The sequence below is a fragment of the Cibotium barometz genome, chromosome 51 (genome assembly GCF_041138505.1).
Source record: "Cibotium barometz isolate CiBa-2024 chromosome 51, ASM4113850v1, whole genome shotgun sequence".
NCBI classification, from domain to species: domain Eukaryota; kingdom Viridiplantae; phylum Streptophyta; class Polypodiopsida; order Cyatheales; family Cibotiaceae; genus Cibotium; species Cibotium barometz.
The window spans coordinates 31,462,758-31,485,463 of record NC_141096.1 but is presented as its reverse complement, the minus strand read 5'-3'; the positions used below and the strand labels follow the sequence as shown (position 1 = coordinate 31,485,463).

Sequence of the window (22,706 nt, the reverse complement as noted above, 5' to 3'; positions counted from 1 at the left end):
CATAACTTCAGCTTCATCAATAATATCTGGTTCCGCCTCGTCTTTAACTTTTGAAGGGATCGGACCTGTATATGGCTTTAACCAACTGACGTGGAACACATCGTGCATCGTCCAACTCGGAGGTAGCTTCAACTTCTTCATTGAAACCTCATTAATCTTTTGTTGGATGGGAAAAGGTCCGAAGCTCCTGAAAGACAACTTTGGGCATCGCTTGCCCACCTGCTTCAGTCTTTGCTTCATAATCTGAAGATAAACCCAACCCCCTTCCGAAAACTGTCAGAATATGCAGCGGAAATGGTATCCAAACTTGGGTAGACAAGAGCAAGTAGACTGCAGAAAATAATCAGCACAAGAAACACTGAGAGATGTGTGTAAACTCTTCTCTATACACAAGATCCCGAAGAAAACTGAATGAGAAAGTGGAGGAGGATGGGGGGGAATATATACAAGCCCATGAGGGCAGTCGGCCAGCCCTGGAAGAGGCCCACGACTCATGAAATGTCCACGACTGCTGAAAAACAGCAGTCGGCCAGCATCTGGTCCCCACGTCTGCTCAGATCAGGTCGGCCAGCACACAAATAGCCCACGACTGCTCCAGATGCAGTCGGCCAGCCTCAGTGTGGTCCTGGCATCACCTGGCAGCCCTCCAGCCACTAGGAAAAAAATGGGAAAAATAGGGAAAAAATACGGGGAGTGTGGAAAAATGATATACGGGCGGGCACACCCACAACAGAGGCCCTGGTGTATACAAATAGACAGGAGATGACTTCTAACACCCCCTCTCAGCTCCTGGCTGTGTAACCAACCCCAGGGAGCTGGAGTGCCGCCTGAGCGTAGCCTGAGGTAGAGACTTCGTGAAGAGGTCCGCCGCATTGTCCTCCGTCGAACAATAAAGTAGCAAGATGTCACCAGCCAAGATCTTCTCACGAACAAAGTGATACTGTATCTCTATATGCTTGGTCCGGGCATGGAAAACCGGGTTCCGAGCAATAGCTATACAACTCTGGTTATCACACTGGATGACTGTGGGCTCCCTCTGTGGAAACCCCATCTCGCCTAGCAGCCTCCGCAGCCATACAACCTCACAAGCAGCACCACAAGCAGCTCGATACTCTGCCTCTGTCGAAGAAAGGGCAATAGTCGGCTGCTTCTTGCTGCTCCAAGAAACCGCTCCTGAGCCGAGGGTAAAAGTGTATCCTGAAGTAGATCTCCTCGTGTCTGGATCTCCTCCCCAATCTGAGTCACTCCAACCTTGGAGCTTGACTCCATTCCCTCCTGTGTAAAAGAGTCCCAGATCCTTCGTACTCTGCAGATACCGCAAGATCCGCAATCCTGCGTCCCAATGAGTCTTCAATGGCGTCTGCATAAAAGAGCTCAACAGCCCCACGGAGAAGCTCAAGTCCAATCTGGTGTTCAGCAACCAGATCAATGAACCAACCAACTTCCGGTACTGCGAGGCATCAACTGGCTCACAAGGATCTGTCACGGTTAACTTTGTGTTCGGGTCCATCGGCGAAGTAATAGGCTTGCAGTTCTCCATCCCAAAGGCCTCAAGCAACTCATGAACATACCGCTGCTGAGAGACGAAAAACCCCCTCTGGGTCTGCCAGATCTCCAATCCCAAGAAGAAGTGGAGTAAGCCTAAGTCGGTCATCTCAAACTCCTGTGACAAGGCAGCCTTCGTCACTCCGATGTGCTCCACATGACCGCCGGTGAGAATGAGATCATCCACATAAAGGATGATGAGTGTGACCATGCCGCGTTCCCGAAAGAGATACAGGTTCGGATCTGCAACCGATCTCTGGAATCCAGTCCGAATAAAGAAGGAATCAATCTTCTGATTCCAAGCCCGCGGAGCCTGCTTAAGACCATACAAGGCCTTACGTAACCTATAAACCATCCCTTCCGATCCTGGAACAATGAAGCCTGGAGGCTGCTCAACGTACACCTCCTCCTGCAGGTCACCATTAAGGAACGCCGATTTTACATCCATCTGGTACACGGGCCACCTCTGAGAAGAAGCAAGGGCAAGAACGGTCCGAATCGTGGTCATCCGCGCTGTCGGTGCAAAGGTATCCTCGTAGTCGATGCCTGGCCGCTGAGCATAACCCTTAGCCACGAGCCTGGCTTTGTGTTTGTCCACCGACCCATCAGCCGCGTACTTGGTCTTAAAGACCCATTTGACACCAATGACTGACCGCTTCGACGGCCTCGGTACCAACTCCCAAGTGTTGTTCTTCTCGATGGCGTCAAGTTCCACCTGCATGGCTTCCCTCCAAGTATCCTGTGAAAGGGCTTCCTTTACGGAAGTGGGCTCCTTATCCCGCATGATACGAGACATAAGAGCATAGTTCACCTGAAGAAGCTCCGCCGTGTTGCTTTTATCTCGAACTCGATGTGATCTTCGAGGGCCGTCCTCTGTGGTCCACTCGGAGGGTAGCTCCGTGACACCTGACTCCCGAAGGGTGTCCATCAACCACCTAGGTACTCGAACAGATCGTGGAGCCTCCTGTGATCGCGGGGGCTCAACTCCAGCTGCGGGCTCAACCTCCTGTGATGACTGAGGTGGATCAACTGGAGTGATAGACTGGGAATCATCATCAGACTCTGGATCTCCAAGAAGTGGCGGCTCCTCGACAGTGGATGCTGGAACATGCTCGTCAAAGACCACATCCCGGCTGACAACAATCTCGTTCCTCTCTGGATCATACAACCTGTATCCCTTGGAAAGAGAGTTATACCCCACAAATACCAGCTTGCGGGACTTGGAGTCAAGCTTCCCCCTCTGCTTCTTCGGAATATGTACATACGCGTCACTCCCAAAGACACGGAAGTGCGAGACATCGGGTTTCCTGCCAAAATATGCCTCAAATGGAGTCATATGGGGTACAGAAGTCGTCGGAGAGCGGTTAATGGTATGGACAGCTGTCGCCACAGCCTCACCCCAAAGTGGACGAGGAAGATCTCGATGCTCCAGCATGGTCCTCGCCATCTCCACCACAGTCGTGTTCTTACGTTCAACAACTCCATTCTCCGAAGGCGATCCGGTATTGGCCAATTCCCTCTTGATGCCATGATCTGCACAAAACCGAAAGAATACAGTCGAGGAGAATTCCCCTCCTTTGTCAGCCCTGAGAGTCTTGACCTGAAATCCAGACTCTTTCTCCACCATCACGTGCCAATCCTTGAACCGAGCAAAAGCCTGGTCCTTCTGTGATAGAAAGTAGACCCACGTGAATCTGGTACAATCATCAACAAGCAGCATGAAGTAGAGAGATCCTCCCAAGGATGGTATCTGCTGTGGTCCACACAAGTCAGTGTGAATCAACTCCAAAGGTTTCGAAGCCCGCCTGGAAGCCTGCTTCGGAAAGGATTCCCTGTGCTGCTTACCACGTATGCAAGAACTGCAGCGTCCTTGCCTACTACCAACATCTGGCAAGCCAACCACCATCTGGTCCCGGAAGGCGCGCCGCAAAGCATCCACATTTAAGTGGCCAAAACGAAAGTGCCACAAGTCTCCGACCTGAGAGCCTGTCAGTGAGGAGAGTGCAGAGAGTTTGTAGATACCGTTCTCCACACCGCCTTCCCAAACAACTTTGCCTGTCTCACGGTCCCTTAGAGCAACTGAATGCTCCTCAAATTCCACCCGAAAGCCAGTCTTGCATACCTCATGCACTGACAAAAGATGAAAGCCTAGAGCAGGGACATAAAGAACACGGGAAGCATGCTTGCCCCCCTTGCCGTCGGGAATGATCTCCATCCGGCCCTCACTATGAATCGGAATAGTGGAGTTATCACCAATAAAGATACGACCTGACTGCCGCTTCAGATCCAGGAAGAAGTCACGGGATGGAGTCATGTGCCTGGAAGCACCACTGTCGAGAATCCATTCCCGAGTATCCTTTGCGGTGAAGCCAACTGCCTCCTCGCTCGAAGACGATGAATCATCGGAGTCCACCATCTCCAAGTGCACAAATGCCGGAGTCTTCGCAGCTGAGGCTGAGGACTCAGCACTCTTCCCTGTCCGCTTAGGGCACTTCCTCCAATAGTGGCCTTTCTCGCCACAATCATTGCAAGATCTTTCGGCCTTCAGCTTCTCTCGTTCTGGATCAGGCTTCTTCTCGGAAGACTTATCTGGTGAAGCCTTCCCTTTGCCCTTGTTGGTATTACGGCCTTTCGACCGTTGGCCAGTTAAGGCCTCCGAACCTCCGCCGTGAGGAGGGTTCGTGAAACGTTCCTCCTGGTCCAAGACCATTGGCACAAGCTCCTCCCAAGTAATGGTGCTGAGCCTGCCACTCGTGATCAACGAGGAATAGAAAGCGGAATACTGACCAGGCAAGTGGGAAAGTAACGTGATGGCCATATCTTCGGACGATATCTCTTTCCCAGCTTGAAGGACTTCCTGCTGAAGGGCCTGCAGCTTGTTAATGTGTTCCCGCATCGTCGAAGACTTTGCAGGGTTCATAACCCGCATCTGCACTTCCAAGGATATCCGCTTCATGGGTGATACCCTGTTGTACAAAGAAGCCAAGTGCTCCCATATGCCTCTCGCCAGCATCATGTGCTTCACATGGTTGATCACCTGTGGTGTGCAATTGAGGAATATAAATGACCGGACCCTGGCGTTGACACGGTCCCACATTTGTGCCTGTGCCTCTCGGTCCTTCCTCGCGGATAAAACCTCCCCTTCCGGCCTTGGCACCCCTTTGATAATAAAATCAGCAAGATCATATGACTCCAGAACTGACTCCATCATGACCTTCCAGATGCCATAATTGGACCCGTCCAACTGCCGATCCACTGGGAACGTGGGAAGAGTCGGAATCTTCACGTGCTTCTCTGCCATCTCGAGTAAATCCGCCATCTCGGAGAGTAACCTGAAAGGGTGGGTGGGTGGGAAAAATCTGAAAATCAGAAAATATGCAAGTGGCTGTCCAGCCCCTCTGCCCGCCTTCCTCTTGCACCTTCACTTCCCGTTCAGCCCGAAACAGTCCACCGATCAGCAACCTGTTGCTCCCCCTCTTGCTCAGAAAAACGCCCAAGATCTACTAGAGCCTAGGGCTCTGATACCATGTCAGAATATGCAGCGGAAATGGTATCCAAACTTGGGTAGACAAGAGCAAGTAGACTGCAGAAAATAATCAGCACAAGAAACACTGAGAGATGTGTGTAAACTCTTCTCTATACACAAGATCCCGAAGAAAACTGAATGAGAAAGTGGAGGAGGATGGGGGGGAATATATACAAGCCCATGAGGGCAGTCGGCCAGCCCTGGAAGAGGCCCACGACTCATGAAATGTCCACGACTGCTGAAAAACAGCAGTCGGCCAGCATCTGGTCCCCACGTCTGCTCAGATCAGGTCGGCCAGCACACAAATAGCCCACGACTGCTCCAGATGCAGTCGGCCAGCCTCAGTGTGGTCCTGGCATCACCTGGCAGCCCTCCAGCCACTAGGAAAAAAATGGGAAAAATAGGGAAAAAATACGGGGAGTGTGGAAAAATGATATACGGGCGGGCACACCCACAACAGAGGCCCTGGTGTATACAAATAGACAGGAGATGACTTCTAACAAAAACTTCATATCCCTTCGGTCTTTATTGGCCTGTCGAGTGTAGGCCTCTTGCGCTTTAGCCAACTTGTCTTTTACTGACTCTAAAATCTCCTGGTATGTAACATGGGGAAGCTCTGGGAGTCTTCTTTCAGCCCTAAACACCATCTAGAACATGCTGATGCAAAAACGCAGACAGAAGGGAGAGTAGAAAGAGAGAGATAGCTGGAAATTCAGTATATTCATATGGTACAAAAAGGTACCCTAATCTACAGCCATAGGCTGCCTTACATAAAAGGTGGAATACACCAAAATCTGTCCTACTCTAAGGATCCAACTCAAAAGGAGTTGAATGAGTTCATCAATGAGCATTTGTGCCTTATATAGGCTCTTGGACCCCTTGGAGTGCTGGCCGATTGGTCACAAATCCCAAGTAATGAGGCGTTTGCAGCCGCCTTGCCCTGGTACAGCTGACTCCCTTCTGGTTCAGACGACAGACCCTACCAAGCAGCCGACAACATCCTTTTCTTGTCCTTCTCCTAGTCCACCTTGCCACTTCTGCACTTTATGCTGCAAATCTTGGTTCTATTGATCTTTTTCTGGCTGCCCCATCTGGACTAGCTCTAGAGAATATCCATGGCAAACATGCACATGACATCCCCCTGCTAAACTTGATGGCGGGATTCCAACCTATTCTTGGATGACTGTCATCATCCCATTCTTTTCCCGAGGTCTCTCTGTCATCCATCCATCTCTGGCAACCCTTTTCTCTAAAAACCCGGCCCGGTCTCTAAAACCACTATGACTCTGAATGAGATCTATGCATCTGTTCCATCCAGTCCCCAATCCATTCCTGCCCTGACTCTGAACACTGTTTTGGTCTTCATTCCTAAGAAATGAGTCTGGCACTCTCACTCCACCCCTGGGAGGATAATCCTCCCTTGGGACCGTTGCCCGAGAACCTATATGGCTCATAGGACTGCCATCCCCTCTGGCTTTGTGGAACACCACCAACAAACCTCCTGGGAGCTCTTCCCGATCATGTGTTCCTTGCCTTGGGCTTCGTATCCGTGCACTTTCCTGTACCTTGGACCTGTATACCATCATATGGGACTGAAACAGTGTTTAGCCTTGCTGAGCCTGATGCTCTAATACCAATGTAACACGCGGAAGCTCTGGGAGTCTTCTTTCAGCCCTAAACACCATCTAGAACATGCTGATGCAAAAACGCAGACAGAAGGGAGAGTAGAAAGAGAGAGATAGTTGGAAATTCAGTATATTCATATGATACAAAAAGGTACCCTAATCTACAGCAATAGGCTGCCTTACATAAAAGGTGGAATACACCAAAATCTGTCCTACTCTAAGGACCCAACTCAAAAGGAGTTGAATGAGTTTATCAATGAGCATATGTGTCTTATATAGGCTCTTGGACCCCTTGGAGTGCTGGCCGACTGGTCACAAATCCCAAGTAATGATGCGTTTGCAGCCGCCTTGCCCTGGTACAGCCGACTCCCTTCTGGTTCAGTCAACAGACCCCACCAAGCAGTCGACAGCATCCTTTTCTTGTCCTTCTCCTAGTCCAACTTGCCACTTCTGCACTTTATGCTCCAAATCGTAGTTCTATTGATCTTTTTCTGGTTGCTCCTTATGGACTAGCTCCAGAGAATGTCCATGGCAAACATGCACATGACATGGTAAGACTCTGTCACTCTGTTCGCTTTAGGTTCCTAAGACGAGATCCTGGTCAAAATCGACTGGAATGGTCTTCCAAACACTACCTCATATGGAGTCCTGCCAATAGCTGAAGAAAAAGAATCATTCAAAACAGCTTGAATTAAAGGCAAATATGATTCCCACTTACCTTGCTAATCGTGGACATAACACTTCAACAAATCAAAGGCCAATTGGTTGTAGATCTCTGTCTGGCCGCTCGTTTGTGGGTGGAATGCACTACACTATGGTCCTAGGAATCCCACCAATCGGGTACCGATGCCGAATGAACAATTGGGCAACATCCTCGGCGGTCACATTGGCCCCGCAAAAGGAATAAGCATAACAAATTTGCTACATCTATCAACTATAGTTAAGCACTGAGTATTACGCTTACTCGGACTGGGAGGCAGATTCGTGACAAAGTCCATCGAAATATCTTGGAAAGGTCCCTCAGGAATTGGCAAGGGCTGTAACAACCCTATCTTCTTTCCACGAGGAGCATAACATTTTGATAAATATCATAGTGTTGTACATAGTGTTGTACATATGAAAACACATCTCGCCTCATCTTTGGCCAATAATATTGCCGTTCCAATTTCTCCAAAGTCGAATTCATGCCCCTATGACCACCAGTAATGGCGTCATGGGTGTCATGGAGAAGAGCTGCCCTAAACAACTTCATGACACACAGTTGGCCTTTGTAGAAAAGCCAACCATAGCGTATCAAAAAGTGGCATGGTCTTGTGGCATCCAATGCCTGTTCCCACTTTGTACCGAATTCCTCAGAATCCGCATACGTGTGCTTCAAGTCGTCTAGTCCCGTACCAACAAGGTCGAGTCTAGTGGTCTGAATCAAAGTCACTTGTGCCTTCCTGCTCAACGCATTAGTTCACTGGATTGGCCTTTCCTGGAAGGTACTCAATCATACTACCAAATTGCTGGAATATCTGGCTCTAGCGGTGTTGTTGGTCACTACACTGTGCACTTGGCATTGTTTGAATCCAACGTGATGCCTGATGGTCAGTGCGAACCTCACAGTCACGGCCATAAAGAAAATGTTTCCAATGTTTCAAGGCCTGTCGAACTGCAAGGAGTTCTTGATCGTAGACTAAGTAATTCTTCTCTGCGGGCAGTAACTTACGAGACATGTAAGCTACTGGATGACCATTCTGTTGTAATACACTGCCAATTGTAATGTTTCTTGCATCGGTGATCACATGAAATGGTTCGTTCCACGAGGCAAGTGCTAAACAAGGCGCTTTTGATAAAGCCACCTTGAGGTTCTTGAATGCCTCCAATGCTTGCGGAGTCATTCGAATCTGTTGCCTTCTTGTCTTGACACCCTTAAGCAAATCGGTGAGATCTGCCCAGAGGTCAGAAAACTTGTCTATGTGGGTGGAGTATGCCTGGCATATACCCACAAAGGATCTGATGTCATAAGCTATCTGAGGTACTTCCCAATTGACAATCTCGGCCACCTTAGCCGGATCAAGTCGAATGCCTTCTGCACTAATTATGTATCCAAGGTAGTGCACCTGGAACAAATAAAATTCCGACTTCTTCTCATTGACGTAGAGCTCGTTGCTTTCCAGCAACTTAAGGACTTTCTCCACATCAATGTCATGCTGCTCAACCGCAGTTGAAAATACCCGTATGTCGTCCAGAAATATGAATACACACTTTCCAATTAATTCCCGGAAAACCCACATCATCATGCGGTTGAATGTAGCCGGGGCATTCGTCAAGGCCAAAAGGCATGACCACAAATTCATAGTGGGCCCGTTCCGTATGGAAGGCTGTCTTGGGGATGTCCCCCTCCAAAATCCTCACCTGGTGGTATCCACTCTTTAAATTGAGTTTCGGGAACACCTTAGCCCCGTTCAACTTCTCGAGAATATAATCTATTCGAGGCATCGGGAATCTACTCTTGATAGTCCGCTTATGGAGTGCACGATAATCGACACACAAACGAGAAGACCCATCTTTCTTCTTGACAAACAGGATCGGTGTGCTGTAAATGGCGACATGTTGGGACGGATGAAGCCTGATTGCAACAATTCCTGGAGTTGGCGGTCCAACTCCGATTCCATTGCCTTGGAAAGGCGATATGGAAACTTGCTCGAGGGTTCCGAGACTGAGAGGAGATCAATCTTGTGGTTCTCCGGTCTGGACGGGGGGAGCTGGGGAGAGAGATTGTCCCGAAGAAAATCTTCTGGAACTTTTCATGGAGAGCCAAATACTTCTCAGAAGCACTGGCCACCGTCTTGGTAGTCCGGATGTATATCATCGCACAATGTGCGACTTTCCTGATTGCTCACTTAGCCTGCAAGTGGCTTATGAGCGGAAAGTTCGGAATTCCTGGCTCACACTTAATGGTCACTGGGACGTTTGACACATTCCGATTAATCTGAAAAGTGTGCTTGTGCCACTGGACATCAGGAAGGAACTTGTGAAACCACGGAATGCCCAAAATTATGTCTGCTCCAACAAGAGGGGCAACCATAAAACCACGTACAAACTCTATGCCCTGAATAACTAATTTAGCACCTAGAGCTTCATACTTGACGCTTGTTGTCATGCCTGTGCTAAAACCCTCAACTTGCTTGTCCACCGAAGTCAGGACGAAACGGGCATGCCGAGCGGCCTGTTCCGTGACCACATCCTCCGTGCTGCCGTTGTCAAACAAGATTGTTGCGCTCATATTGCTGGTCATGGGCGCCGTTCTGCTTATCTTCGTGCTCCTGGCTAATGATTGCTCTAACTGAAGCATTGGTATTTGAAGAACTAGGGGCAGCCAGTGGGGTCTGTGTGGGAGCTGGGCTCATGGAAGCTGTGGAGGTTGAGGCGGCGGTCTTTGGAGCGGTAGTCTTCTTAGGACACTCCCGAGAAGTGTGGCCTTTTGTATGACAAAAGAAACACCTACCCTCCTTCTTGTACTGAGGAATCTCCTTAGCACTCAACTTGCCACCCGTCTTGCTTGCCTCCGCTTTCTGGTCTAGAGTAAGCTTGGACGCGTTGTTCGAGTTCTTGGAGCCAAAGGCTCCCATGCTCTGTCCTAGGGAAGACCTCGTCTGGTTCTGGCCTTTTCCCCCCGAGGCGGTAGCCTTGGGAGTAGCCGGCTGGGAAGTCTTGGGCTTGCCACCCTTATGCTTCATTTCAGCACTCTGTGCAAGCGAGAGTGCGTCTTCGAAGGTGGCTGGCCTAAACATACGCACCTCCCACTGGATTTGTGTGTCAAGGCCATACAAAAATTGCCCTTTCTTGTCCGAATTAGATAAGCCTAATTGCAAACATAAAGTCGAAATTCTATTGGCAAACTGAAGGACTGGTTGCGCGTTTTGACGTGCTCCCCTGAACTCGTCTTCGAGTTGCTCAAGGTAATGGGGCGGTAGAAACCACTGCTTAAGGTCGTGGACAAACTTGTCCCACACATAAGATGCCATACCTAATCTGGTGTGGGTATGAGCCCACTGGGTCCACCAAGGAACGGCCTCACCTTCCAAGTACCAATTGGCTAAGATCACTCTATCAGTATCGTTCTTTCTAACTGCGGTAAAGTAAGCTTCAAACTGATGCAACCATGAATATAGAGTTGTGGGGTCGAGTTTACCATTATACTTATTGAAGTTCATTTTCTCGGGAAAATGATTTGAGGACGCCACTGGTGTCAATCTGGTGTCCAAAGCTGCAAGGTAACGCTCATGTTCCATGCGTCGCATGGCTTTGTCTTCGCGTTGTCGGATCTCCAATGCACGCATCTGCAACTCAAGCATAGAACTCGGCTGTGGTCGTGACCCTGCGAGAGGGTCTCTATGTAGAGGATCTGGAATCTGGTATACGGAAGGAGAGGGAGGAGGAGATGGAAAACGCGGCGCTGGAGAACAGGTGCGCTCTTCCAGGGCCAGGATCTGCGCCTTTTGCTCTTCCAACTTGGTCATCTGGTCTGCGATTGCTCGCATATCTGTAACACTCATGCCTGATGCCCTAGCTGGGCTGCCTGGTGCACTCTGGTCCTAAGGTTTTTGGTCTCTCGTCGTCGAAGCTCGCCATAGCAGGAAAACGCACTTCCTTTCCAGAGCGCAATCTGACCATCCACTATGTGTGCGGGAGACTTCCGGAGGCTGAAAACCAACCATCCTTTGAGGGACAGGAATCACTCCGAAAGGGGTAGTCCACCGGAGTTTGAAAAACCAATCACAGGAGCGATAAATTTTTTTTGGTTTCTTGCTGTGAATCTTTACACTGGAAGTAGACTCTGATACCACTGTAACATGCGGAACCTTCGGGGGAGATCGGTAACTTCAATGCTCAGAAAAACAGCACACTTGTCGCGACAACATTAACGCACAAAACTGAATGTAGATGTGCAGAAAAATAGAGAGAGAGATAGAGGGAGAAGCGGACAGAGTATGGGTCGTGAATACCCTCTCTAGGGCCCCCACCACGAATGGTGTATTTGCTTTTATTAGAATGATGCAAAAAACTGAAATAAAAGACTGACTGAACCTTCTTGGCTGAGATGGATCTCTGCCCTTGACCTTCAATCCTTCACCCCTTCTGTGTTAGCTTGTTCTTGGCTGTCCTAGCCCTTGGTTCAGCTTCAGCACTTGGTGAATGATGAGATAAAAACTGATTTAAGCCCTCGGTATTTATACCCTTCAGGAAAGCCAGTCGGCTGCCTGAAAATAGCTCCACGACTAGAAAAATCACTATTAAATGCTGTAAAAAATCTGCGCATGACTAAATAAATGCTGGCCACCATGCACCTCAGAACTGGCTGTTGGACAGCCTGTGTGGGCAGCCCCACACCTTGTCTACAGTCCCCTAGGGGCTGTGTAACCAGTCGGCCACTTGTCCAGGAGCTCTAGGGCTGTCTACAGCCCCTCCATGGCCATCCTATAGCTGGTGGGTACAGCCAAGGCCTTCCTGGCCCTTATGGGGGTGGTTCTCCACCTTCCCCATGCCCATATCTGTCCTTGGGGTAGCCCTATGGGGTGGCCCCTTTCCTATATGCGAACCCTAACTGTCTACACACTGATCTGGCATCCATTATGGTTGACCCAATTTTCTGGTTCCCCTGCCTGCTTCAGCACCCTTTTCTTGTTTTCCATCGCCCCCGTCCGGATTCTGGTCTTCTTTTTCATAGGAGACTAAGTGGCTGCAGGTGGGTGTGGGTGCTTCCATAATGTCCTTCAATTTCTGCAGATAATCCACCCACATCCCCTTCAGTTCATCAGTTACATGATCTTCCCACTCCTCCATCTTGGCTGCATCTAACTCATACACTTCAGCGGGTGTCTGGGCTTTGTACACTGCCAGTCTGGCCTCCGCCTTGATGAGCCCAATTTTGTCTTCATCTGCCCTTGTTTGGATGTCCTTGACTCTAGATGCCCTTTCAGTATAGTTTCAGCCTGTTGTTGTGCTACTGCTGCATTTGCAGAGGCTTCCTTTGATCTTTCCCTGATTTGCCTTGTCTCCTGTTGCTGCCAAGCCACTATAACTTTAAGGACCCTATTTCTTTTGCTAAGTTCTTGTTGGTCTCCTCTAACCCGAACATTTGTGCTTGGATACTTCGGTGCTGCTATAGCTCAGCTTTCAAGAGTAGCAGCTCCTTGTGGTCTTCTTTTGCTTTTGCCTCCCTTACCTTCAGGACATCTTTGAGCCTCTGGAATCTGGATCTCCTTGGGGCCTTTTGTTACACACGTCTGTAGGTAATCCAGTGCCCCTTGAGCCCGCTGTGTTTCTACTCTTTCTAGGAACCTTACTTCTCTGCTGGGAGAGTCGGCAGAGCTTCAGTTGTTGTTTGTTGTGGCAAGGGTAGAGACACTTCTAGTTTCTTGATGGTTTTGAGGGGATCCTTTATAGTTCCCACTTCCATTTTTGTAGTACTCAGTGCAATGAGGTCTTCCACTGTTTGGTATTGGTGGGCACTTCCATTCTGTGGGTTTGCCCTGTCTCCGGCTTCTTGTTTGGTTGGCTACTTGACTTCTTGTCTCCAAAATTAAACTTCCTTTTCTTGGGCATTCCGATCGTGGCGTTTGTTGTTTGACTGCTTGGGTGGCAGAGGTTTTATCCTGTTAGATGTTGAAGCTTACAGACAGGATTATATTTCGGATAATGAATATTCAGCGCTTTGTTCGAGACAATTGCACAATGTAGCGGAAGTAAGAGTGCAAGAGAGAGGGAGAAAGAAAGAAAGAAAGTTGTATTAAAGTCGTCAAAAGGCCAAAATGACCTATAAGACCAAAATGTTACATCATGTCCGTGGATTCCAACATCATGGTAATGGGGAGAGAGAGAGAGAGAGAGAGAGAGAGAGAGAGAGAGACAATAAGGCATAGTACACCCGATTGGGTCCCAAAAACACCATCTGCAAGGGTCCCACCAAGGATGGTGTATTTTCTTTATTGAAGGATGAGAAAATAACGCAAATCTGTAGATCTCTTGTGGCTGTAGACTTTCAGCCTGTAGATGATCTGACTCGAGTCTTGACCTTCAACCTTCACCTTTGCTTTAGGATTCCCCTTGGCTGTCCTGGCCCTTGGAACGCTTCAGCACTTTTTGAATTGTAAGATGACCAGAAGACTCTCTAGCTTGTGCTCTTATAGTCTAAATAGAAGTTGGTTGTTGCATCCATACAGGGGTCAGCCTGTTTATTTGTCTTCCACCACCTGAATTAATGCAATAAATAGGTGCCTTTTTGCTGAGTTGAGCTGGCCGCCTTTTGCTATGCTGTCCAGGCTGCTTGGCAGCCATTGTGCCTTGGCCGCTCTGCCTCAGCTGCCTATGGGGCTGGCTGACAGGCTATCCAAGCCATCTAGGCCATATAGGCCAGGTTGCCTTGCTGCCCAGGCCCACCAGGCCTGGCCGACAGCATGCCCAGCCATGCTTGGCTGTTGGACATTGGCCATGGGCCTCTTGGCCCCTAGCGTGGCCCCCAAGGGTTACTCCCTTGGTAGGCAAGGGTCTAATACCCTTTTTGGGGTGGCTCATAGGGCTTCCCAGATGCCTGGTATCTGGCTACAAACCAAACACCCAGAACACTTGTCATCATTCCAGAAGGTGACTCACAGTACGGATTGGCATTGCTTCATGTGCGGGACTTGCAGTGTGCACACGTGACCAAGACCATGTACGAGACTTGTACACATGACCTTGGATGCTTAGAGTGGAACCTTGGCAGACTCGTCCCGGATTGGGGCTCACAAGGGACCAGTTTCCACTCTAGGTCCTGCACCTGCTTGTATAGATATGTACACGTGGCATCCAAGTGCGGGATGCACGTGACATGCCCTCCTGCTTAACTTGATAGAAGCCGCAAAGTATCCAAATAGTCCGTCAAAAATGCCGAAAAATCTTAGAAGAAGTTATTCTCAAGCCACACTGCTTCGCGTGTCACTCGTTCTAGAAACTTCGTGAGGAATTGTCTTTCTTTTCGGTCGGGGCCCGGAGCCGTGCTTGAAATGATGTAGAAGGATCTGTCTGGAATCATAATTTCAGCGTTGTCCACTAAATTTGGTTCTTGTTCATTGTGGACGTCAGAGAGAGGAGGCCCAAAGTAAGGCGTCAACCAACTGACATGGAACACATTGTGCATGGCCCAAGTGGGTGGTAACTTCAGCTTCATTAAAACCTCATTGATTGTCTTCAAAATCAAAAGGGTCCGAAGCTTTGAAACGATAACTTTGGGCATCGTTTGTCCACCTGTTTCAATCTTTGCTTCATTATCCTGAGATAAACCCAATCTCCTTCTAAAAAGATCACATCTCGTGACTCGTCTGTCCTTGTTGGCCTGTCGAGTGTAGGCCTCCTGCGCTTTAGCCAACTTGTCTTTCACAGACTCCAAGGTCTCCTGGTAAGGCTTTGTCATTTTGTTCACTTCAGGCACGGAGGATGACTGTCACGTGCATCCCACACTTGGATGCCACGTAGACATATCTAAGCAAGAAGGTGCAAGACCTGGAGTGGAAACTGGTCCCATGTGAGCCCAGTCAAGGACGAGTTAGCTAGGTTCCACTCTATGTGTCCGAGGTCAAGTGTGCATTGTCCTGCACATGAAGCAGTGCCAGTCCGTACTATGAGTCTCCCTTTGGAATGATGTCAGATGATCCGTGTATCTAGTTTGCAATTGGATGCCAGACGTCTGTAGATGCATGTAGGTTTGCATGTAGAAAAGGGGCCAGCCCATAGGGCTACCCAAGAGCAGAGCCTAAGGCCCTTGCTATGGGCATGGGGCAGCTTACAGCCACCCTAAGGGGCCAGGAGGGGCCCATGCTATCCTGGGGGGGGCCTTGGCTAGACAACCGACAGGGCCTAGGGCCCTGCCCAACCAGTCGGCTGTGTGTGGGGTAGCCCCACACCATGTTCGATTGGCTGTCCAACAGCCTGGACACCCAGCCAGGGCATGTGCAGGCTGGACAGCCATAAGACAGTGTGAAACGACCACTTTAAAGAGCATTTAATGCTATTTATACAAGTTGTGAGGATTTTCCAGCAAACCGACCCCAATAGAGCTGGCCGACCAGGGCTAGGAGGGAGTATATAAACCCCACACTGGAATTCAGTAGATCATCTCATTATTCACGAAGGGTTGCTGCATTCCAAGGGCCAGGACAGCCAAGGGGAGTGCTCCAACCAAGGTGAACATTGCAGGTCAAGATTCAGTCTTTATTTTCAGATTTACATCATTCTAATAAAGCAAATACACCATTCATGGTGGGGGCCTTACAGAGGGTATTTGGGACCCAACACTGTGTCTCTTCTTCCTCCCTGTCTCTTTTCTTTTAGCTTTTCTTACACAGACATTGTATCAGATCCACCAATTGTTGTAAACCTTTTGGTCTCATAGGTCATTTTTGGCCTTTTGAAGACATTAATATATCATGTCATTTCATTTCATTTCTCTCTAGACCAGCACAGAGAGCTCTCACTGACTTCTTCCATACCAGCACTCCGAGGGCTGATCCACCCATCATACCCAGACCACAGGCTAGTGCAAGAGCTCGGCCGAGAGGTGTGACACTCGACAGAGCCACTGAATTGTGTAGAGCTCGACGCCCCAGACCCCATGGCCCTCACCCATGGCCACGCCACCACAGGAAGATCCGGGCCATCATCTCCCATCATCGCAAGACCTTCTGACGCCAGCTCAGTTTTACCACCTTGAGCACCATGTCACAACGGCCCATGAGGGATGTATTAGGGTGATATGAGAGCTCTGCTCATGTACCTAGATCAGATTTTAAAGTTCTAGATTTTTGTTATCTTTCTTTATTACTATTTTGTACCGAGGATTATGTACCTCATGGATATGATGTAACCTTTTGGTCTCATAGATCATTTTGGCCTTTTGAAGACGTTAATACAACTTTCTTTCTTTCTTTCTTTCTCTCTCTCTCTCTATTTTTAGCACACCTTCTACAGTTTTGTGTGTTATATTTGTCGTGAATGATTGCTGAATTCTGAGCATTGAAGTTACTGATTCGACCACGAAGCTTCCCCGTGTTACTTTGGTATCAGAGCCTTCTTCAAGTGTGAAGATTTAGCTAGAAAAATTTTAAAAAAAGAAATATTTTTTTTTCTTGCTTGTGTGGTTGGTTTCTAGACTCCGGTGGACCACCCCTCTCGGTGTGACTTCTATCCCTTGAAGGACGGTTGGTTTTCAGCCTTTGGAAGTCTTCCACACGCGTAGTGGAACACGAAAGATACCTTGCGGCTTTAGACGCAAGAATAACATCATTTTTCTGAGAAAATGAACTTCAGTAAGTATAATGGTAAACTCGACCCCACAACTCTCTATTCTTGGTTGCATCAGTTTGAAGCTTATTTTGCTGCAATTAGAAAAAATGATACTGACATAGTGATCTTGGCTAGTTGGTACTTGGAAGGTGAGGCCATTCCTTGCTGGACCCAGTGGGCTCATGCCTACACCAGATTAGGTATGGCGGCTTATGTTTGGGACAAGTTTGTCCTCCACCTTAAGTGGCGGTTTCTACCGTCCCATTACCTCGAGCAACTCGAAGACGAGTTTAGGGGAGCGTGTTTTGAGCGTAACCAGTCCTTCAGTTTGCCAATAAAATTTTGAACTTATGTTTGCAATTGGGCTCATTTGATAAGGACAAGAAAGGGCAGTTCGGGAGTGTCCTAAGAAGACTACCACTTCATAGACAACCACCCCAACCTCCACGGCTTCCATGGTGAGCCTAGCTTTGACACATACCCCAGCAGTTGTCCCTAGTTCTTTGGATCCCAGTGCTTTGGTTGGTGCAATCATTAGGTGGAAGCTCAAAGATAAGCAGAAGGGTACCCAAGACCAGGAGTATGAGCGCAATGAATTGATCAAGACCTTTGGCTATATAGGTGGCTAGAGAGTCATTGTCTTGCTTGACAGCAGCACGGAGGATCCAGTCATGGAACAGGCCGCTCGGCGAGCCTATTTCGTTTTGACTTCGATGGACAAGAAGGTTGAGCAACTGGATGCCAGACGTATGTAGATGCATGTAGAAAAAGGGGCTAGCCCATAGGGCTACCCTAGAGTAGAGCCTAGGGCCCTTGCTGTGGGCATGGGGAAGCTTATAGCCACCCCAAGGGGCTAGGAGGGCCCCATGCTGTGCCCACCGGCCCTAGCATGGGCTCGGCAGGCTGTTGGCCAGCCCTAGGAGCCTTGGCCAGACAGCCGACAAGGCCTAGGGTCCTGCCCAGCCAGTCGGCTGTGTGGGGCAGCCCCACACCATTTTCGATTGGCTGCCCAGCAGCGTGGACACCCAGCTAGGGCATGCGCAGGCTGGACAGCCATAAGATAGTGTGAAACAACCACTTTAAAGAGCATTTAATGCTATTTATACAAGTCGTGAGGATATTTTCCAGCAAACCGACTCCAGGAGAGTTGGCCGACCACGGCTAGGTATATAAACTCCACGTTGGAATTCAGTAGATCTTCTCATTATTCATGAAGGGTTGCCGCGTTCCAAGGGCCAGGATAGCCAAGGGGAGTGCTCTAGCCTCCAACCAAGGTGAACATCGCAAGTCAAGATTCGGTCTTTATTTTCAGATTTACATCATTCTAATAAAGCAAATACACCATTCGTGGTGGGGGCCCTACAGAGGGTATTTGGGACCCAATACTGTGTCCTCTTCTCCCTTTCTTTCTCACAGCATGGCCTAGACATGGATCATCTACCACCATTCCAGTATGACAGGGATACACCACATATCCGTCTCTCTCATAGTGAGAGGAACAGAGTATTGAGACAGGATCTATGGCAGCTCTATACACGAGAGACATGGATATCGCCTACACAGCCTCTTCCACCGAAGATGCTATACTACAGAGATCACTTCATGAGTATCATTGATGATGGATTTATAGAGAGGCCTAGATACATGGAGGGCTTTCTACCACACGGCTCCCGAGTGGCTATTGGTCAGCTCAGAGTTTCATCACACCGATTGGAGATTGAGACTGGCAAGATTACTACATTTTTTCAGAGATCCATCCCCCTCCCAGCCCCTACACGGCAGGGAATTACTCTCCAGAGAGCAGAGACACTTAGAGCCCGCATGAGACAGAAGACACCTGGCTTTCAGACACCACGCCTATACCAGAGAGAGATGACAGAGATCAGAGCTCAGTTTCACAGAGAGGGTGCGGAGCGACTGGCTCGCTTCAGAGCAGACCCAGGCATGTTCTTCAGGGAGCTGTGGACACCCCCTTCACTGATGTATACCATTTTATACCCCCAGTATGGTACAGGATGGAGCTAGCTAGGTTGCATATCATGATTGTATACTCCATGCATATAGCTTTGCATTCTCCTAGTAGTAGAGCTCCATCCCCTGCACACCCAGATTCAGCTTTTTTGTTCAATACTTTTTCATTTTGTTGGGATGACAGAGGATACCCCATACAGGTACTCCGATTTGTCTCATAGGCCGAGTTCGGTCTTTTGGAAGACGTTAATAAAATCTTTCTTTCTTTCTTTCTTTCTCTCTCTTTTCTGCACACCTTCTATAGTTTTGTGCGTTATATTCATCATGAATGATTGCTGAATTCTAAGCATTGAAGTTACTGATTTGACCACGAAGCTTCCGCATATTACAAGGACGTCCTGGTCAACAAAGATTGGAAAAGTCTTCCAAATGCTGCCTCATATGGAGTCCTGCCAATAGCTGAAGGGAAGGAGTCATTCAAAAGAGCTTGAACTAAGGGCAAATAGTGTTCCCACTTACGTTGCTGGCATAACACTGCATCACGTCGAACGCCAATTGATTGTAAATCTCCGTCTGTGGGTGAAATCCACTGGAAAAATTCAACTTAGTTCCAGAGTTATATGCCATCTAGAAATGACTGGTAAACTTGGCATCTCGATTTGGCACAATGGTCCTAGGTATACCACCTATGGGGTACCAATGTCAAATAAACAATCTAGCAACATCTTCAGTAGTTACATTAGTCCTACAAGGAATAAGCATAACAAACTTGCTAAAACAATCAACAATCGCTTACCCGGACTGGGAGGCAGGTTCGTCACAAAATCCATCGAAATGTTTTGAAAAGGTCCCTCGAGAATGGTTAAAGGTTGTAACAACCCTATCTTCTTCCCATGAGGAGCTTTCACTTTTTGACAAACCTCACATTGTTGCACATGAGTGAACACATCTCGCCTCATTCTTGGCCAATAAAACTGCCACTCTAACTTCTCCAGAGTTCATGTCTCGATGACCACCAATGATGGCATCATGGGCATCATGGAGAAGAGTTACTTGGAACTGTTTCAACACGCAAAGTCGACCTTTGTAGAAAAGCCAACCATCGCATATCAAGAAACGACATACTCTTGTGGCGTCCGATGCTTGTTCCCATTGAGTACCGAATTCCATGGAATCCGCGTACTCGTGCTTCATATCATCTACTTCTGTACCAGCAAGTGGATTGGATATGGAACATGGTTCCTTTCTTGCTCAAGACATCAGCCACTGAGACGGCCTTGTTCGGAATATACTTGATCATACCACCAAATTGCTGGAAAATCTAGCTCTGGTGTTGGTCACTCCAATTTGCGCTTGGCATTGTGTGAAGCCAACACAGAGCTTGGTGATCTGTGCAAATCTCAAAGTCACGTCCATAAAGGAAATGTTTCCAATGCTTCAGGGCTTGTATCACCGTGAGGAGTTTCTGCTTATAAACCGAGTAGTTTTTCTTTGTAGGGATCAACTTACGAGACATGTAAGCTACTAGATACCCATTCTGTTAAAAGACCTCCCCGATAGTAATGTACGCGCATGAGTGATCACCTGAAATGGGTCATCCCAGGAGACTAATGCTAAACAAGGAGCCTCATATAATGCAACCTTGAGGTTCTTGAAAGCTTGCAGACCCCGAGGGGTCATCTTGATCTTCTGTCTTTGAGTCTTGACACCTTTAAGGAGATCAATCAAAGAAGCCAAAATGTCGATGTGGGTGGAATATGCGTGGCAAATATCCACAAACGACCTAACATCATATGTTGTTTTCGGAATCTCCGAGTTTAGGATCTCCGCCACTTTTGCTGGGTCTAATCGGATGCCTTTGGCATTGATTATATATCCGAGGTAGTGAATCTCGTATAAATTAAACTCCGATTTCTTCTCATTGACATATCCAAAAGGCATGACCACGAACTTGTAGTGGGCCCGCAATGTGGTTTTGGGGTTGTCCCCGTCCACAATTCTCACCTGATGGTAGCCACTTTTGAGGTCAATTTTTGAAAAAACCCGTGCTCCATTCAGCCTCCCTAAGATATAATCAATCAGAGCCATAGGGAACTTTCTCTTCGTTGTCAGCCTATTGAGCTCGTGATAATCTATGCAAAGTTTGGAAGATCCATCCTTCTTTTTCACAAAGAGGATCGGGCTGTGAATGGAGACACACTAGAACATATGAAACCAAACTGCAATAATTCTTGGAGCAGATGATCCAACTCCGTCTCCATGGCCTTGCTCAGGCGGTCTTATTGGGGGCTTTGGAACTTGGGAGGAGCTCAATCTTATGGTCCTTTGGTGTTAAGCTTTTAGCTTAATTAAACATGATTAAAATATCTTAATATTTAAATACTTGAGTAAACATGAGGCAAAGAGTGAAAGCTGTGTTGTTTGCATTGAGACACAAGGCCTTGTTAAATAGGGCTTGAAGAGGTACAAATGAAGAGGCACATCCCTGATGGAAGGATGTGACTCTTGAATGAATAGTTATGTCCTTTGGACGTAGAGATGTGTCCTTTGATCAATAGATGTGTCCCTTTGAAGAGATGTGTTCTTTGGTGATGACCCATGTGACAAGTTGTGACCCTTCACTGGTGTCCCTTCAATGATTAAGAGTAATTAAGGATAATTAAGGGTAATGAAGAGAGATTAAGTCACAATTGTGACTCTCCTTCCCACTTAAAATAAGACTCCGGCTAAATAATACAATTTTGTTGAAGATCTTCGTCATTAGGCCATTTATACTTGTGGTGAAGCTTGCACTGAGAAATATTGAAGATGTTTCCTCTATTGTCTTGCTATCGTGCTTTAAATGCTAAATTGCAAGTTGTAGCATCATTCTTTAATGTCTTCTTCTTTGTCTACTTCCAAATGTTGGGCTTGAAGTTGACTTGGCTATATTGCCATGTACATAGTTGCCAGGCGTTCCATGAAACGCGTTTCATAAACGTTTCTTTCAAATCCCAGATGTTTCAAAGACGTTTCATACAAAACAGGGGGGTTACAGGCTCCAAAATTTGTATATAAGTTTATAATATGTAAAAAATATGTTGCCTTTCTTGCAAAACAATATTAAACATGCAACATTTACACATTAAAACATGTTTTCAAGTTAAAACTAAAGAATCAGGGTAAAAAGCGCTTAAATCATACAGTTCCCAGGTGGATACGAATGAAACGCGTTTCATTTGTATGAAATGTTTCATTTCATTCAAACTGAATGAAATGCGTTTCATTGCAACTATGGCGATGTAGAAGAATTTGAAGGTTCAACCATGAATTCTCTCGATGATACTTGAATAGTATCTGTTGAAGTGTTCCGCTTCATAGTAGTAAAGTACTCATCCAAGTTGTTAGAAGAATGCTTGAAATTCTTAGCAGTGTTGAAAACTTTATCCTCTTGCTTGATATCGATTGTGTCATCCCATGTGGGTAAGATTGAAACAAATGTTATATCCGCTTTTGTAATCTTTATATCTTCAAAGAAGTCAATCGTGAGCGACTCATCATCTTGAGATAAAGAATCCAAGGTCTTTTCAACATCATCTTGTTGTTCTTTTGAAGTCATGCTGGAAGAATCCTCGATGTTGTCATCAACTAACTCAATAAAGTTTGCCATATCTGTGTCAAGGTTAGACATGAAGTGCATGAGCTACTGCATGTTTTCCTTTTGAATTATCGAAGCAGTCTTTTGAAGTTGA

The 22,706-nt window shown here is 47.6% G+C and overlaps 1 protein-coding gene across 9 annotated transcripts in view; it reads left to right on the top strand.

Moving 5' to 3' along the window:
• Positions 1-22,706, top strand: part of LOC147609528 (GTP-binding protein Obg/CgtA) — a 68,754-nt gene that overhangs the window by 4,195 nt on the left and 41,853 nt on the right. For 3 of the 9 annotated variants that reach the window (XM_086787608.1, XM_086787612.1, XM_086787607.1), the window contains exon 3: positions 16,871-17,027. The exons of the other annotated variants lie outside the window; for them this stretch is intronic. The gene's annotated coding sequence lies outside the window, so the exon portion shown is untranslated. The remainder of the gene's footprint in view (positions 1-16,870; positions 17,028-22,706) is intronic. 9 annotated transcript variants of the gene reach the window in all.